This window comes from Protomyctophum parallelum (assembly GCF_964188405.1).
Source record: "Protomyctophum parallelum genome assembly, chromosome: 17".
NCBI lineage: Eukaryota > Metazoa > Chordata > Actinopteri > Myctophiformes > Myctophidae > Protomyctophum > Protomyctophum parallelum.
In genome coordinates, this window is record NC_139719.1 from 8374002 (window position 1) to 8394001 (window position 20000).

Here is a 20000-nt window from a genome sequence, read left to right on the forward strand (position 1 = left end):
CACGCACGCACACACACAGAAAGACTATATACGGCCATGGGACTTAGGTACACTAGTTCAGATGGATGATTCCAGACAGAGGGGTAATTGTCCCTCCTGTCCCCCCCCCCCCCCCCCCCCCCCCCCCCCCCCCCCCCCCCCCCCCATCCTAAGCCCTGTTCGGGGGGTAAAGGTTGTTAGGACAGACCCAGGACTGACCGGAGCTCTGGCTCTCTGCTTCATTACTCATATAGCGCTGGCACCTGCAGACACAACACAACACACACACACACACACGCACACACACGCACACACACAGACGCACACACACGCACGCACACACACGCACACACACACAGTTGCATCTGGCTCACAGGTGCACACAAGAGGGAATACTTTAGAGGTGGATGGAAGACCCCCTCTGCGTATATACGGTGAAAAGTATAGTTGAAAGACCGGAAAAGGCGCTAAATAAAATAACCATTTAACACTTCTTTTGCTGGGGGAATTCTTCAAAAAAAATGGCGCTATAGAGTGCCAGCCGATGAGGCATGGTTTTACTCTGAAAAGCCCCCGCCTTCCGTCACACATACCCCCCAAAACCGGTATATATGCACAATCTTCTGTTCTTATACCTCACGCTGGTACATCTATTCTAAAGTCTCTCTATAGAAGCGTTTATCCCATTCTGAACGGGCACCCATTTTGGTGTCAGCATCATGTTATGCTTTAGCTATTTAAAAATAGCAGATCTACAAGCTCATATCGCGCCACCGAGTGGCGCGATACGAGCTTGTAGGTCTGCTATTTTTGAAAAATCGAAGAGCGACTGACATTTTTTGAATCTGATCTCAGGTCAGAATGGGTTCATCAGACCAGTGTGTGTCCGGCGGGAAACCTCGTATGAATCTGATCTCAGGTCAGAATGGGTTCTATTCCAAAACGAGATGTTTCCTGAAGTCAGAAATGAAGACGTTGCTCTTTTTGGAGAGCACCCTATTAGATTTTATGAGCCATTCTAAAATCGGGCCGTAAATAAGGAAGTGAACAGCTATGTGCGCATGCAGAAACACAAGGAGTACGCTGAAAAAGGAAAGGCCAACCAAATAAATAAATAATAAAAAATATATTTCTTTTATATCAATAAAAAAAGAGCTAAAGATGCCTATATATACACGTTCACGGCACCCCGTTGTTTTGATTCTAAAGCCGTGTATTATACGCGTCCTTTCCTCAGCATAAGCATAGTGTTAACTTTCAACCTGCATGTGTGCAGCCTATAACCAGGAAACAGCAGCATTGGCGATCGGCCATTTTCCTGCGAAAACTTCCCCCCACAGAAATGAGGAGACTATAGCACGGAGCCTGAGGGACGCCGGCGCTCAACCACATTGGGTCGAAGTTGGTTTTAATCACTGTTGTTGTTACCGTCTCAACGGTGGCTTCACAAAGGAAACAGAACCACACCCCCCATGGCATTACACACACATCCCCAATCACGGTGAGAAAACATTGAAAAGTACGAGTCCTCAGGAATGGCTCACGGAGGCATGAGGCGGGGGGGGGGGGGGGGGGGGGGGGGAGGGAAAGCCCCTTCCAAGGGTGGACAAGCATGCGATAGATAGATAGCAGAGTGGGCTTGAAAACATAATGGCATGAATTACGGGAGGGGGGGGTCTTTTTACACCAGAGCATATACCGTCGTACAGTCAAGACTGTGATTAAATGCTTCTCAAATCTAAAGGGTGTACCGTAATTATTATTAGATATTTTTCCTTCATCTCTCACCTCCCCCTCCCCCCTCCCCCCCCCCCCTCCATTCACAGCCTTTTATCTCTCCTGCCCCACGGCTATATAAGGAGCCCCGCGGTCGGCGCCCCCCCACTCGCTCCTCGGAGAGCACGCCTCATGCCGCACCGTTAGCCCCTTTTAATTTGTGTTAATTGCATGTTAATTGCGCCACCAAGCCAGCGTGCACCACATCTGTCTTTGAACGGCACAAACAGAGGGGCGGGGGGCGGGCGGCCGGGGAAGATGTGCAGAGGAGCAGAGGTTGGAGGGGTTTGGGGAGGAGGAGGTGGTGGTGGTGGGGGGTAATTAAAAAGTAACCCGCTCTTTGTGTCATGGAAGGCAGGGAGGGAGGGAAGGGAAGGGAAGGGAAGGGAAGGAAGGAAGCGGGTTTGAGGGTCCAGAGACAAAAGTGGCTGAACATGAGCAGTGGTTAGAACCCCGCTGCAGCGGGAGGAGAGTTTGCACGCACGGCGTGGTTGAAATGGGCCACGTTATGTCACAACGTTTTCATTCTGACCTGAGATCAGATTCTAAAAATGTCTTCTATACGTCAGTCGTTTCTTCGATTTTTCAAAAATAGCAGACCTACAAGCTCCTATGAGCTTGTAGGATCTGCTATTTTTCATAGCTAAAGCATAACATGATGCTGACACCAAAAGGGGTTCGCGTTCAGAATGGGTTAAAAGTCCACGTTGCCTTTTTTACTTTTACACGACGGAGCGTGATCCATATCCCTGCATGGCTCAGCCTCACGCGAGGCGTATATTTACAAAAAACAACATGCCGTGTAATGCGCATACGCGTTAAAACGTGTTCGATGGTCCACGGAAAGTATAATTATGTGCCGGCGGTTGTTTTTCTGCACAGCTGGAGATGACGGGGCGTTGCATTGGACAGCCCAGGAAGTAGCTGTAGTGTTTCATTAGGCTCGGTGACGTGGCTACGGAACGGAATGGAATGGCCATTGGCTTAGCTTTTATGACTAGGACAGTATATGCCTGGAAAATACACTCATAACTAGTGACAGTATGCCTGGAAATACACTTATAACTAGGACAGTATGCCTGGAAAATACACTCATAACTAGTGACAGTATGCCTGGAAAATACACTTATAACTAGGACAGTATGCCTGGAAAATACACTCATAACTAGTGACAGTATGCCTGGAAAATACACTTATAACTAGGACAGTATATGCCTGGAAAATACACTCATAACTAGTGACAGTATGCCTGGAAAATACACTTATAACTAGGACAGTATATGCCTGGAAAATACACTCATAACTAGTGACAGTATGCCTGGAAAATACACTTATAACTAGGACAGTATGCCTGGAAAATACATCTATAACTAGGACAGTGTGCCTGGAAAATACACCTATAACTATAGGACAGTATGCCTGGAAAATACACCTATAACTAGGACAGTATGCCTGGAAAATACACTCATAACTAGTGACAGTATGCCTGGAAAATACACTTATAACTAGGACAGTATATGTCTGGAAAATACACTCATAACTAGTGACAGTATGCCTGGAAAATACACTTATAACTAGGACAGTATGCCTGGAAAATACATCTATAACTAGGACAGTATGCCTGGAAAATACACTTATAACTAGGACAGTATATGCCTGGAAAATACACTCATAACTAGTGACAGTATGCCTGGAAAATACACTCATAACTAGTGACAGTATATGCCTGGAAAATGCACCTATAACTAGGACAGTATGCCTGGAAAATACACCTATAACTAGCACAGTATGCCTGGAAAATACATCTATAACTAGGACAGTGTGCCTGGAAAATACACCTATAACTAGGACAGTATGCCTGGAAAATACACCTATAACTAGGACAGTATATGCCTGGAAAATACTCCTATAACTAGGACAGTATGCCTGGAAAATACTCCTATAACTAGGACAGTATATGCCTGGAAAATACTCCTATAACTAGGACAGTATATGCCTGGAAAATACTCCTATAACTAGGACAGTATATGCCTGGAAAATACTCCTATAACTAGGACAGTATGCCTGGAAAATACTCCTATAACTAGGACAGTATATGCCTGGAAAATACTCCTATAACTAGGACAGTATGCCTGGAAAATACACCTATAACTAGGACAGTATATGTCTGGAAAATACACCTATAACTAGTACAGTATGCCTGGAAAATACACCTATAACTAGGACAGTATGCCTGGAAAATACACCTATAACTATAGGACAGTATGCCTGGAAAATACACCTATAACTAGGACAGTATATGCCTGGAAAATACACCTATAACTAGGACAGTATGCCTGGAAAATACACCTAAACTAGGACAGTATGCCTGGAAAATACACCTATAACTAGGACAGTATATGTCTGGAAAATACACCTATAACTAGGACAGTATGCCTGGAAAATACACCTATAACTAGGACAGTATATGTCTGGAAAATACACCTATAACTAGGACAGTATGCCTGGAAAATACTCCTATAACTAGCACAGTATGCCTGGAAAATACACCTATAACTATAGGACAGTATGCCTGGAAAATACACCTATAACTAGGACAGTATATGTCTGGAAAATACACTTATAACTAGGACAGTATGCCTGGAAAATACACCTATAACTAGGACAGTATATGTCTGGAAAATACACCTATAACTAGGACAGTATATGTCTGGAAAATACACCTATAACTAGGACAGTATGCCTGGAAAATACACCTATAACTAGGACAGTATGCCTGGAAAATACACCTATAACTAGGACAGTATGCCTGGAAAATACACCTATAACTAGGACAGTATGCCTGGAAAATACACCTATAACTAGGACAGTATGCCTGGAAAATACACCTATAACTAGGACAGTATGCCTGGAAAATACACTTATAACTAGGACAGTATGCCTGGAAAATACATCTATAACTAGGACAGTATGCCTGGAAAATATACCTATAACTAGGACAGTATGCCTGGAAAATACACCTATAACTAGGACAGTATGCCTGGAAAATACACCTATAACTAGGACAGTATGCCTGGAAAATACACCTATAACTAGGACAGTATATGTCTGGAAAATACACCTATAACTAGTACAGTATGCCTGGAAAATACACCTATAACTAGAACAGTATGCCTGGAAAATACACCTATAACTAGTACAGTATGCCTGGAAAATACACCTATAACTAGGACAGTATGCCTGGAAAATACACCTATAACTAGGACAGTATATGCCTGGAAAAATACACTTATAACTAGGACAGTATGCCTGGAAAATACACCTATAACTAGGACAGTATATGTCTGGAAAATACACCTATAACTAGGACAGTATATGTCTGGAAAATACACCTATAACTAGGACAGTATGCCTGGAAAATACACCTATAACTAGGACAGTATGCCTGGAAAATACACCTATAACTAGGACAGTATGCCTGGAAAATACACCTATAACTAGGACAGTATGCCTGGAAAATACACTTATAACTAGGACAGTATGCCTGGAAAATACATCTATAACTAGGACAGTATGCCTGGAAAATATACCTATAACTAGGACAGTATGCCTGGAAAATACACCTATAACTAGGACAGTATGCCTGGAAAATACACCTATAACTAGGACAGTATGCCTGGAAAATACACCTATAACTAGGACAGTATATGTCTGGAAAATACACCTATAACTAGTACAGTATGCCTGGAAAATACACCTATAACTATAGGACAGTATGCCTGGAAAATACACCTATAACTAGAACAGTATGCCTGGAAAATACACCTATAACTAGTACAGTATGCCTGGAAAATACACCTATAACTAGGGACAGTATGCCTGGAAAATACACCTATAACTAGGACAGTATATGCCTGGAAAATACACCTATAACTAGGACAGTATATGTCTGGAAAATACACCTATAACTAGGACAGTATATGTCTGGAAAATACACCTATAACTAGGACAGTATGCCTGGAAAATACACCTATAACTAGGACAGTATGCCTGGAAAATACACCTATAACTAGGACAGTATGCCTGGAAAATACACCTATAACTAGGACAGTATGCCTGGAAAATACACCTATAACTAGGACAGTATGCCTGGAAAATACACTTATAACTAGGACAGTATGCCTGGAAAATACATCTATAACTAGGACAGTATGCCTGGAAAATATACCTATAACTAGGACAGTATGCCTGGAAAATACACCTATAACTAGGACAGTATGCCTGGAAAATACACCTATAACTAGGACAGTATATGTCTGGAAAATACACCTATAACTAGTACAGTATGCCTGGAAAATACACCTATAACTAGTACAGTATGCCTGGAAAATACACCTATAACTAGTACAGTATGCCTGGAAAATACACCTATAACTAGGACAGTATATGCCTGGAAAAATACACTTATAACTAGGACAGTATGCCTGGAAAATACACCTATAACTAGGACAGTATATGCCTGGAAAATACACCTATAACTAGGACAGTATATGTCTGGAAAATACACCTATAACTAGGACAGTATATGTCTGGAAAATACACCTATAACTAGGACAGTATGCCTGGAAAATACACCTATAACTAGGACAGTATGCCTGGAAAATACACCTATAACTAGGACAGTATGCCTGGAAAATACACCTATAACTAGGACAGTATGCCTGGAAAATACACCTATAACTAGGACAGTATGCCTGGAAAATACACTTATAACTAGGACAGTATGCCTGGAAAATACATCTATAACTAGGACAGTATGCCTGGAAAATATACCTATAACTAGGACAGTATGCCTGGAAAATACACCTATAACTAGGACAGTATGCCTGGAAAATACACCTATAACTAGGACAGTATGCCTGGAAAATACACCTATAACTAGGACAGTATATGTCTGGAAAATACACCTATAACTAGTACAGTATGCCTGGAAAATACACCTATAACTAGTACAGTATGCCTGGAAAATACACTTATAACTAGGACAGTATGCCTGGAAAATACACTCATAACTAGTGACAGTATGCCTGGAAAATACACTTATAACTAGGACAGTATGCCTGGAAAATACACCTATAACTAGGACAGTATATGTCTGGAAAATACTCCTATAACTAGGACAGTATATGCCTGGAAAATACTCCTATAACTAGGACAGTATGCCTGGAAAATACTCCTATAACTAGGACAGTATGCCTGGAAAATACACTCATAACTAGTGACAGTATGCCTGGAAAATACACTTATAACTAGGACAGTATGCCTGGAAAATACACCTATAACTAGGACAGTATATGTCTGGAAAATACTCCTATAACTAGGACAGTATATGCCTGGAAAATACTCCTATAACTAGGACAGTATGCCTGGAAAATACTCCTATAACTAGGACAGTATGCCTGGAAAATACACCTATAACTAGGACAGTATGCCTGGAAAATACACCTATAACTAGGACAGTATGTAAAATACAACAATGTGAAAACCTATGGACTTATACCAATTTAACATTTTCAAGTTAGCGCCGTGTCATTACTGTAGCTTGGAAATATGTAATTGTTCGACAGTGGCATCATTGGACGAATACGCTTAAAACACTTGAACCCCAGCAGCATCCATGTTCTGTGGGGGAGGGACGTGAGTCATGATATTAGCCAAAAAATCTATATGCTCATATCGGCTACTTTTGCTGAAGACCGAGAAATGCGGCCAAAGCACGGTTGTAACTAACCCTCTAAGATATCAGGAGTTTAAGTGGTTAACAAGTCTACTCAGCCGTGATGAAAGAACTAACCCCTCCAACCTGTGTGTGACGTGTGCGCGTGCATGAATGCGTATGTGTGTGTGTGTGTGTGTGTGCGTGTGCGTTCCATGCCTTGCTCATCCATGGTGTGTGAGCAGCCAGGCAGCAAAAGGAAATAATTACATGAACATTATCATACACAACCAGCCCAGGCTTCCTCTTCGCTGTCACCACGGTAACACTGTGACAGTGTGTGTGCGTGTGTGCGTGCGTGCGCGCGTGTGCGTGTGCGTGCGTGCGTGCGTGAAGAGGAATCTGCTGTGAACTATGACAATGCACCGAATCTCCCTTATAATGTCAGTTAACTTCTCTGGCACACACCACGCACACGCACGCGCACACGCACACACACACACACAGTCCCGCATCTCTAGCTCCACCGTAAAAAAATAAAAGAGAGCTAGATCCCCAAATGTGTTAGCTGTGTGTGTGTGTGTGCGTGTGCGTGTGCGCGTGTGTGTGTGTGTGTGTGTGTGAGAAAGAGAGAGTTGCTGCGCTCAGCACAGTTCCTGCATGTGGCCTGCCTCCTCAGGCCTATAATAGAAACCAGATGGGAGCTTTGCCAGACAGGTAGATTACAGACGATTAGAACATTACAGAACCCCTCTCTCACCAGGGAACCAGGGATTATAGAGCTGTGTCCCACTGTGTCTCTCTCTCTCTCTCTCTCTCTCTCTCTCACCTATACATGCACACACACACACACACACACGCACACACGCGCACACACGCGCACACACGCGCACACACGCGCACACACCGTGCACCTGCACAGGGACCCCTGCAGGCACATTTGCTTGAACGTTGCTTGGGTAAATATGCAGCACAAAATGATGCTGAAGGTTTTCAACCTGTTTAAGACCTGAGGCCGGTTCTACCCCAATGCCTCCTACATCAGTCGTTGGTGCCGTGCTGTGAGCTTGTATATCTGCTATGTGAGCTTGTACATCTGCTGTGTTTGATTATAGCCAGCAGCGCTTTAACCCATTCTGACCTGAGATCAGATTCTAAAAATGTCAGTCGTTCTTCGATTCTTCAAAAATAGCAGACCTACAAGCTCGTATCGCGCCACTCGGTGGCGCGATATGAGCTTGTAGATCTGCTATTTTTCAATAGCTAAAGCATAACATGATGCCAACACCAAAATGGGTGCCCGGTCAGAATGGGTTAATGGGTTAACAGAAGGGATGCCTCATAGATGCCCGCTCAGTACAATCCTGTTTCTAGTTAGATACATACAGTACACATTTTGGCACAATTTTTACCATGAAGAGGTTAAAGCGAGGAAAAAAGAAAATATGTATATTCACATTTAAACCAGAGCTTTACAGGTATTCGTGCCACACATACATACATTTTCACCATTTTTTTTTTTTTGTATTTTAGTCAGGTTTCTTCGTGTGACAAACACCGCTTCTTATTACAAGTTAATTGGTGGCATATCTGCTATACAGTATGCTGACAGTACAGGGATGGTCGCTTCACTATAATATGTATCGGCTTTTGGAAAATTCTCACCCCCCCCCCCCCTCCTCCAAAAGCTGCTAAAAACTGTACGGTATGTCACAATCCTGGTGACAGCTGTTTAGAGGGCCTATACTTCAGAAAGAGAGAGAGGGAGAGAGGGATAACAATATGGAAATAATAATAACACGTACAGCACAGTGCCAGCAGGTGAACGCGTATGGGAGACATGTACGGCGTGCAAGAGGAAAAAAAAATACAATATGAAATAAGAAAATAATAAAGGAGGACAACTCAAGGTTAATACAGGTTAACAATGCAGGTCTTGTCCCAGCCTCTGCTGCTGCAGTATACGTCTGGCTGTTCTAAGGCCACCCTGGAAGTCTGTATACTCCTCTATATATCCTACTGGATATAATCGTCTCTGTCGGGTGGAGAAACCTCACGATAAGAGGTCGGTTTCTCCACCCCGACGGAGAAAAAGCAACCGATTTCGGTTCCTTTTTCACAGTTCAAACTCAAAAAACAGCTAAAGTATATAATAGCAGACCGAAAAGCTCGAATCGCATCGCTTCGGGCCCGCGGCTTTATCCCAGCTTGAGGATTCTGCTCCTATAATGTGCCGACGCCGGCGTATAGCATGATGGAGTGGGCCGCTAATTTACCAAGAAAAGTTTAGAAAGGGACATAAGAGGTTTCCGCCCGACAGCAACGATATCCAAACCCCCCCCCCCTCTCTCTCTCTTTCTCTGTGTGTCATATCCTCCAATAACTATCTGTGCTCAGTCCTCTGCAGTTCTGCCTGACAGTACCAGTTACAGCCGGTGACAAACTCCACAGTGTGTGTTAAAACACTCGCAGTATAATGCTGACTCTCTCTCTCTCTCTCTCTCTCTCTCTCTCTCTGGACTAGCGCCGCTCCCCCCCCCCCCCCCCCCCCCCCCCATCACTGTCTATATATACTACTGTACCCCTAGTCCAATCTGATTGGCCGTGACAGTTTGAAGGCTCTTCAACTAGCGGTGACATGCGGCTGTGCAGCTAATAACTAGCGCCGTGGATATCCTGAGCGATGCGTGTGTGTGTGTGCGTGCGTGTGTGTGTGTGTGTGCGTGTGCGCGCGCGTGTGTGTGTGTGTGTGTGTGTGGTGAAATAGAGTACGTGCTGAAATACAGGTGAAATAGTCTACTGCTCATTTGCGAGCGATATTCTGCCGCCATAGTCTGCCACCCTGCTGCGAATGCTGTGTGTGTGTGTGTGTGTGTGTGTGTGCGCGCGTGTGAGTGTGTGTGTGTGTGTGTGTGTGTGTGTGTGTGTGTGTGTGTGTGTGTGTGTGTGTGTGTGCGACTGTGTGTGGAATGCATGGAATGGGGTGATGCCTGTGAGAGAAAGCCTAGCTGTCTTCTAGAAAACTCTAAAGCATCTTTATAATCCTTCCCAATTTTCTCCCTCACTCCATCTCTCTCTCTCTCTCTCTCTCTATCGTTCTCTCTCTCTCTCTCTCTCTCTCTCTCTCTCTGTATCGTTCTCTCTTTCTCTCTGTATCTCTCTCTCTCTCTCTCTCTCTCTCTCTCTCTCTCTCTCACATGCATTTCCAAGATTCTTTTTTGTAAGCCTTTCACGTTGTGTGACGTGTGCTGTGAAAAAGTCTTCTGCAGAAACGCAGTCAGAGACAGAGAGAATGTGTCTGTGTGTGTGTGTGTGTGTGTCCGCGTACATGCGTGCATGCTCCGTGCACGTGTGTGTGTGTGTGTGTGTGTGTGCATGCGTGCGTGTGTTGTTATAGGGGGGGGGGGGGGGTTCAGACGGTTCATTCCTCAGAGCATACCACCCACCCACCCCAGGAGCGCACGGTGACAACCAGTGGCCTACATCAGTCTGAGCAGAATGCTACAATATTAAAAGTGGTCTGTGAAAAAGTGGTCTGTGATGCTAAGAGGGAAGCGGCCTCTGAAATATACATCAGATAAATGATGAGAAAGACTTAAAAGTCAAAGACTGCCATTAAAAGTGGTGGAAGAAGTACTTGGTAAATCTTATATAAAAAAAAAGGAAAGGAGAAAAGAAATGGCAAAAGTATAGCAATAACACGTTGTAGAAACTCTAGACCAGTGCCCGGGCTGTAGAGCACCGAGTCGGTATAACGATGGAAGTTGGAGACCCATGTCAGAGTATCCGTTCCACCCATCTGCCTGTCTGTCTCCCTTTATGCCCATATAAGGAGATTTCTGTGTCTGTCTCTCTGTGTCCCTTTATCCCATTCTGACCTGAGATCAGATTCATACGAGGTTTCCGCCGGACACACACTGGTCTGATGAACCCATTCTGACCTGAGATCAGATTCTAAAAATGTCAGTCGCTCTTCGATTTTTCAAAAATAGCAGACCTACAAGCTCGTATCGCGCACCGAGTGGCGCGATATGAGCTTGTAGATCTGCTATTTTTAAATAGCTAAAGCATAACATGATGCTGACACCAAAATGGTGCACGGTCAGAATGGGTTATTCATTATGGAGTTCTGTCAGGCATGCCTAAATATGAAGTGTTGTGATGTCAGAACAGGCCAGCTCCATATATGGAGATGTCAGAACGTATAACAGATCTATACGTTTGCATTGCAAAACACCAGATGTACCAGATGTAGATCTGCTCATTTCAAATAGCTTAAATGTATAAAATTGTTTTCACTAAAATAATCAAAATCTACTATAGTAACTAAAGAGAAAAAGGGAAATACTCAAGGAGAGTGCAGTACTTGAGTAAAGGTTCGATATAGTTATACCCTCACACTGTAGCATAATTAACACATGCGGATCACACTGTTCCCCACTTTAGTTTTATGATTTATTTGCCGTTTTTTTGATAACTTTTAAGACATACGGGGTTTCCATCGGACATCCGCGACACGTTACGTGTTTGGATCACGTGACCGGAAGCGAAACACTGTTCGCTCGATTCCTAGGGGCTTCTGGGAAACTGAGGCTCAATGCATTGCCTATACGGTGCGTAACGGCCGCGTCCATCTCACTCTGTTCTGTGTTGTAGTTTCGGAACGCGGCGGTGGTGGATTTTTCAGCTCAAACACAAACGACGGGACTATTTTCAGGTGGGTTTTGTGTGAAATGGAGGTACAATTACGACGGCGTGATTCTTCAAAGGTTATAGTGAAAACACCGGCAGGGAACGGGAGTTAGAGGTTCATTTATAACGCATTCTAAAACGGGTAGTCCCAATACTTCATTCTGATTGGCTGGTTACCGTCACGTGACGGTGTAAATTTCACCGATAACCCACTCCTTCAATCACTTTGTATCAAACTGCAGCCTTGTAGCTGAACTTGGGAAGGGGAGCGCTTGATTGCTTTACAAACACATGCCGTGCGGGTGTCTAAGCACCGCCCGGCTCATATGACTGTGAATGTGTGGCTCCAGGCAGCCCCGTAAATACATCAAGCGCTATTCTCCCGTCACATAGGCCACTTGCGGAGCAAAACAAGGAAGTGTTTTGGCTCTGGGTCGCTCGCTCTGGTGGCACAAAGCGTAGATACATTTGTGAATTTAATAGTTTTAATATTGCTATATGTTTGTAACCGTTTTAGAAAAGCAATAAGCCACTCGAGGCCCCAGCTTACCGGGTATTTTACACTGCCTGGGAGCGTAGGCAGACCCGACGCGCAGCGGAGGGTCTTCTACCTCCCAACCTGAGACCTCTCGTGGCTTATTGCTTAAGTCAACGTGTTTTAAGTATACAGCAGACATTCACAACTCAATTCTTCATCTCTCTGTCTCTTTGCCTCCTTCCTCTCTCGCCCCCTTGCTGCCCGTCTGTCTGTAATTTAAGCCCAGATGTAATCTCTTTCCTCTCTCTGTCTCCATCTTGTTTGTCCGTCCGTCCGTCCGACCTCCTCTCTCCATTAAGGCTGAGGTCTGGCACATCCGTCCAGACAGTGGAGGGAGAGCGAGAAACAAATTACATTTAAAACCTCCAAATTGATAAGATGGAAGCAGGGGAGAGAGAGCCCTCTCTTCTCTCTCTCTCTCTCTCTCTCGGCTTCACTCTCTCTGTTGCCTTCACTCTCACCTCTGTCTCCTGTCTCGTTTAGAATGCCCCAACATTTATTTTTCCCCCCTTTTCTGGCAAATGCCAGGGGGATGGGTATATATGTATAGGCTAAAAATAAATGAGAGAGCGAGAGAGATAGAGGGCGGGGGGGGGGGGGGGGGGGGGGTGGGGGAGAAAGTAGAGCAGCAAAATAAGCAGATCCACAAGCTCTTTCGAACTTGTGGATTGCTGCTTTTGTGTGATGCTGTAGCATGCATGAGCAAGTAAAAAAATAAATATACTGTGTGTGTATATATATATATATATATGGAGATAGTTTTCTGCCCAACAGCGACTATGTGTGCGTGCGTGCGTGCGTGCAGTGTGTGCGTGCGTATACAACCAACACGTGCACACACACACCCCACCCATACCATACACACACACGCATAGACACCGACGGGGGGGGGGGGTGTGCATGTCATGTCATGACTCACCGTTACTGTGGTGGCGGTGATGAGCGCGTTGGGCGTGTTGTTGTCGCCGCTGCCCGGCTGGTGCTCGCTCTGCTGCTGCTGCTGCTGCGTGTGTGTGGGCGTGTACAGCGCCAGGGCGTGCTCGGCCTGCACCGTGCTCTGCTGGACGCCCGTGTAGTCGGCCGGCGGGTGGGGGTGGGGGGTGGGGGTGCGGCGCCGCGTAGTCGGCGGCGATGATGCCGCTCTGCGGCGGCGGAGGGTACTGGGCGGGGGGGTAGGGCTGCGCCATGGCTTCAGGGGGGGCTGGGGGCCTCTTGGTTACCCTGCAGCGGGAGGAGGAGGGGGGGAGAGATGTGACGACACAGGGGTTTTTTATAACTGTTTCCAATGCCAAAGGCGACCTCCCAATTTTTTTTTTTTATATGATTTGTACTTTCTGACCTGAGATCAGATTCTAGAAATGTCTTCTACATCCTGACAGTTTTCCATTCTGACCTGAGATCAGATTCTAAAAATAATTCTTCTATGTCAGTCGCTCTTCGATTTTTCAAAATAGCAGACCTACAAGCTCGTAGCGCGCCACTCGGTGGCGCGCTATGAGCTTGTAGATCTGCTATTTTTCAATAGCTTAAAGCATAACATGATGCCGACACCAAAATGGGTTCCCGTTCAGAACGGGTTCATTTTCTTCCATATGTATACAAAACATTGACATAGACAAGACACAAGCAAAGAAATACACAACAAAACAAACGCACGACAAAATAAAACTAAACGATACTACAGATGCACAGAAATATCCACCCCAGCCCCAATCCAGACATATTTCTTCAATGTATTTTTCCAACGTTGCAGCTCGCTCAGAGCTCACTCAGAGCTTGAAACCGATCAGAGTCCTGATACGTGCATTATGGTAAAAGCCCCACTTTGAGTCATAGTCGTCTGTTACGGCTCACTCCTCCTAACCTTCAACATGCAAGCACGGCTTAGCCACTCCCCCCTCACTGACTACTCCTTAATTGGCTCTACTCAGCACACCTGCTCTCCTGCACCAATCCTCTGCACCTGTCTCCCATCCTGCAATCAAGCACTGCTTGATTGCTACAAGAACCCAGTCTGCCCCTCATTCCACGCCAGAGCTTCTCGTGTCAACACGTATATGGTAAATTCTACAACAGGTCGTTAAGAGGAAGCAATCTGATTGGTTGAAACGGTTTCTAGCCGTTGATCAAACCACTACTGTTCACCACCTAATCAAAACAAAGAATTCAGCCGCTCTGTTTTCCCAGAGTGCTAGCAAACTCGGTGGCTAGGCTAGCTAGTTTCTTTGGACATTTGTGGTCGTAGTGACTACATCTGTCATTAAAAAAATATATTTTTTCAGCGATTTTCTTTGTTTTAAGGGTAACTGTTGTAGAATTGCAATATTACACGAGAGGGTGTTGTTTAACGTGATTATTGCCACTTCAGTGATGCTTGCGGAACTCGACTTCGTCTCGTTCTGACCGCATCCCTGTCGTGGCAATAATCACGTTAAACAACACCCTCTCGTGTAATATTGCTTAAGTACAGCTCAAGCATTAGTGTTGTTAAACTAAGTTATAGAGCTAGTTACAGTTTAGCCTTACGTACGTAGCTGTTCAACTTTGCAGCTCCAGCCTTTGTTGTTTTTTGCCGTGTTATTATTTATTCTCTGAAGACTCATGACGCCTCCTCTCCTTCTCCTCCTCAGTGTTTGAATTCCGTGCTGAGTTTGGCCAACCTGGAGAGCCACCAACATTCTACCACTCTAAACCTGAACACTTTCAGAACAACGCCTCCTCTCTTGCTGTGCACTTGGGTCACAACTTACTAAATACAACAGTCGTCCATTCTATTGAGCAGCCTGTATGACAGTCGCTCCAAATCGACACTCATTTGAAAATATAACAAGGACCTCCACAAGAGAAGACTTTTTATGGCTCTGGCGGTGATTATCAACCATTTTCATTTCAAGGACCCCCCCAGGTTTGAGCTGAATTATAGGCTATATACGGTCCCCAATTAGATGGCATTTCTATATCTCTGGGACCCCCCAATGCATATTGTAAAATCAAAGTTAATTTAACCCATTCTGACCTGGGATCAGATTCATACGAGGTTTCCACTGGACAACACACTGGGTCTGATTAACTCTGATAGTGTCCAAATGGAACCGTATATAGGTTATTTTTAATTCATGATCAAATCTTATTTTTTTTCCTGAATGTTTTTCTGAAATGTTTATGAAATAATAATATATTGTCACAAAGGGTCGTGGGGGGGGACTGCTATTTTCCATAAAAAACCTTCCCCAAAATAGAGCGAGAGGTATAGAGGAGAGAGAGAGAGACGTGACAACAGGTCAAGCTTATACGCGAGCTCAAATTTGCGGTTATTGTTTTAGACAACGTGCGGACGCGGCGGGGGATTGAGTTTGAAAGAGGAGATGAGTAAGTAGAGATATGAGGGAGGAGAGGGAGGGAGGGAGGGAGAGAGAGGAGCCGGAAAAAAAGAGAGGTGACAAGGGGAACGCCGTGACAAGGGAGAAGAGGTGAAAGGAAGGAAAGGGAGACGAGGGGGAAGGCGAGTCAGTTAACCTGTCTATTTCAATTGAGTTGAATTAACACCCGCGGTTCAGCCATAAAAATCTCACCGGTGCCCCGAGAATGGGAGATGACACTTGCAATCATCAAGCTGCCCGTCTACCCCTCAATAAAATGCCAGGAGAGACACTCGCAATCTAATAAGAACACACCTGTGTGCATGCGCACGTGTGTGGCCACTGTGCGCGTGTGTGCGTGCGTGCGTGCGTGCGTGCGTGCGTGCGCGCGCGCGTGGGTGTTGTCATCCTCCGAACATGGGCAGAAGTTTATCAGCGTTATTTGTGACTCTTTGATCACCGCGAGACGCTCACGCCCCCCCCCCCCCCCCCCCCCCCACCCACACACACACCCACACACACACACTCGCGCGTACGCGATGGACGCGAAAATGCACTCAAACACACACAAATGGGGAAATGTAAACCACAAGATGGCAACGTAAACGGCTGCCTTTTGTAAGAGTTGAGCGAAAGATAAATGAAATGATAGAGCGTATACATGCGTTATTATAAACCTGTGTCCGACGTGAACAATTGCTCAATTTTACTCCAACGTCTCTCTCTCTCTCTCTCTCTTGTTATTGGCAGTGGCGTGCACAGACATTTAGAGGGGCAGGTGCTCAAGTGAAAAAAAAAAGGGCACCTTGTGCAGCGCATTTTGGGGCGGGAACCCATTTTGGTGCTTTATCTATTGAAAAATAGCAGATCTGCAAGCTCATACGAGCTTGTAGGTCTGCTATTTTTCTTTAATCGAAAAACCACTGACAGAAACATATAGCTTTAGATTGTGGGGGGCCTAAATAATATAGTAGAAGCGTTTTTTATCAAGATTTGATCAATGTCACCATGGTCCACACACTACAAACATTTTTTTCTTTTTAAGAGCAAAATTGCCAAAAGGGCAGGGGGTGCTCTAGCACCCCCTAGTGTCTATCTGTGCACGCCACTGGTTATTGGCCTGTGAGTCTGTGGTGCTCAGGCTAAGTCCTTCCTCTCCATTAAAAGGAGAATCATTTCCCTATCCTCTTAGTCTCACCTCTTCTACCCGGCCTCCGTCCGTTTGCTCATTCCCGGCGTATCCTCTCTCCAATTTGCGCGCTTGTCAGATAATCATTTTCTCCAACCAATGATGATGAATTCATCCGACACATTAGCGCTCGTCCCCCCCCCCGTCCCCCCCCACGACCACCCTCTCCCTCTCCCCCCCCCCCCCCCTCCGCCGCAGTGTTCCCAAACTCTAGAGCGGTGGGGGAAAAAAAGAAAAAAGCGACTTCAATTTTTAAATCAATCACTGCAACTTTTTTAAAGTCGACAGTTCGTGACCTTAGCCCGTTTCCAAAGGTTTCTCCCCCCTGATCAATAGCACACTATTGAAGCTTTGCTGTTCTTATGCATGGAGATTGATGATGTCGAGGAGGCGGAACAAAGTGGTTTGCCGATGGTTTCTGCCGTTCCTGGCGCGCTGCAGGGACCACCGGGCGTATATATATACGCGCCGTCCGTTACGCTCAATTAGGATTCACTACAGAGGCCCCCCCCCCCCCCCCCGACGTCAAACGCAAAAACAATCAAAAGGGAGATCGTCAGGAGCAAAACAGAGCACAGAGTTATCAATAATGAAACGGGACAGAGTTTGCGCTCGTTTTTAGTTTGGACACGGCTATTGCTTTCCCATGAATCCAGCCCCGCCTGTACGCATCCGTCTACACTACACCACACACGGCCGCTTCTGACAGCTTCTGTGGGAACTTTCTATAGCTGCAATTTCTGAGACTTTCTCTCCCCCCCCCCCCCCCCCTCCGTCACCCCCTCTTTTTTTTACAATGCACCTGACTGCGAGAACACCATGTCTTTTCTTTGTAATCACTTTCACAAAATTACATTTTATATAGTATATATTGTTCTAGCCCTGGAACATGACTGCCATGATGATTATCATGACAGTCATGCAGAAACTTTGCCCTGTTTTTTGCGCTCGCTGCATTTACAAGATTTCCGTATATATAAACATTCAGATTTCAAATATAAAGTACTCACAAAGTGTCCCACGGGTGTTAGTTAGTAGCAGCGCCAGCGATTAGAATTGCTGCTTCCCGCGTTGTTTAATAAAAAGCATTTTTGTCCGAGCTCCCCGGCTACTTTTTTCAAACGGGGTTCGTTTGGGAAATCCACAGTTGCACACCGGGAGCGCACTCGCCTATTAGTCTGTATTGGCAGGGCGGTCAGCGTACCTATATCGAACACACCGAGTGCCACCCTCCTCCCGACCGATAGGGGCGCGTAGTTGAAAGCCAATGGCAAAATAACACCTCGGATAAAAATGCTTTTTATTAAACAACGTGGGATGCAGAAATTCTAATCGCTGGAGCTGCTACTAACTAACACCCGTGGGACACTTTGTGAGTACTTTATATTTGAAATCTGTATGTTTATATATACGGAAATCTTGTAAATGCAGCGAGCGCAAAAAACAGGGTGAAGTTTCTTCATGACTCTCGTATGAATACGAGAGTCATGAACCATGGCTAATATTGTTCATGCAAGAGGCCTGGTCTGTTGTGGAGCATCCAGAATAGAGTGTGACTCTGCAGCCTAGAGCTGCGTCACGCATCCCGTCCGTAGGACGGACGTGCTGAAACGTCATAGGGAATCGAACCGAGGGGGTCCATACAACGTCTGTAGACCCAATGATACCGGGCGAGAGAGGAATATTCCGATTGTCTTTCTTTATTTGTCAGTTCGCCTTTCGGCTATCGTACATGCTACACTCTATAGGCTCATGTTAGCTTACTGTTGACTTAGCCGTTAGCGCGGCGGAAAGAATGACTCGTCTCTCCTAATCCAGGGCGCTCTCCGGTGGTTTTGAACGGATCGATATACTAAGCGCTTCATTTCTGCTCCTCATCCGTCTCTCTCCCGCAAAATATGAACGCTTTTTGGATCATATATCGTATGAATTAAAACGATAGCAATGTAAGCAAACTTTTTTGAGCGGATTGTGGTTTTCAGAGTAAAAGCGGCCATTTCTTTCCGGCACCCCAGAGCTCCTATATTTTGAAGGAATCCCGGCATCGGCATTCTGACCTGAGATCAGATTCATACGAGGTTTTCCACTGGACACACACTGGTCTGATGAACCCATTCTGACCCGAGATCAGATTCTAAAAATGTCAGTCGCTCTTCGATTTTTCTAAAAATAGCAGACCTACAAGCTCGTATCGCGCCACTCGGTGGCGCTCTATGAGCTTGTAGATCTGCTATTTTTCAATAGCTAAAGCATAACATGATGCCAACACCAAAATGGGTGCCCGTTCAGAATGGGTTAATACATGCAGGGCCTCATCGATATGCCTCCCTGCTTCACTGATACATGCAGGGCCTCATCGATATGCCTCCCTGCTTCACTGATACATGCAGGGCCTCATCGATATGCCTCCCTGCTTCACTGATACATGCAGGGCCTCATCGATATGCCTCCCTGCTTCACTGATACATGCAGGGCCTCATCGATATGCCTCCCTGCTTCACTGATACATGCAGGGCCTCATCGATATTAGGGATGCGCCGATCCGATACTCGTATCGGAGATCGGCGCCGATCCGGAGCTAAAATTCTAGATCGGGTATCGGTGGCAATGGGCCGATCCATTATCCGATCCAGTTGCCGCTCCGTTCTCCCGTTGGAACTTGAGACATGCTCCTGTCTGCCCAGTGCACAGCGCACAGTCAAACAGCCCACAGGCTCCCTCAGCCCTCTCCCTCCTGAGCCTTGAGGTGAG

At 45.5% G+C, this 20000-nt stretch overlaps 1 pseudogene across 1 annotated transcript in view; it reads right to left on the bottom strand.

Moving 5' to 3' along the window:
- The window catches only part of LOC310874581 (RNA binding protein fox-1 homolog 3-like), a 100131-nt pseudogene that overhangs the window by 22108 nt on the left and 58023 nt on the right, over window positions 1-20000 (bottom strand). The window contains exon 2 of the transcript in view: window positions 13621-13922. The product of the transcript in view is annotated as an RNA binding protein fox-1 homolog 3-like (transcript). The remainder of the gene's footprint in view (window positions 1-13620; window positions 13923-20000) is intronic.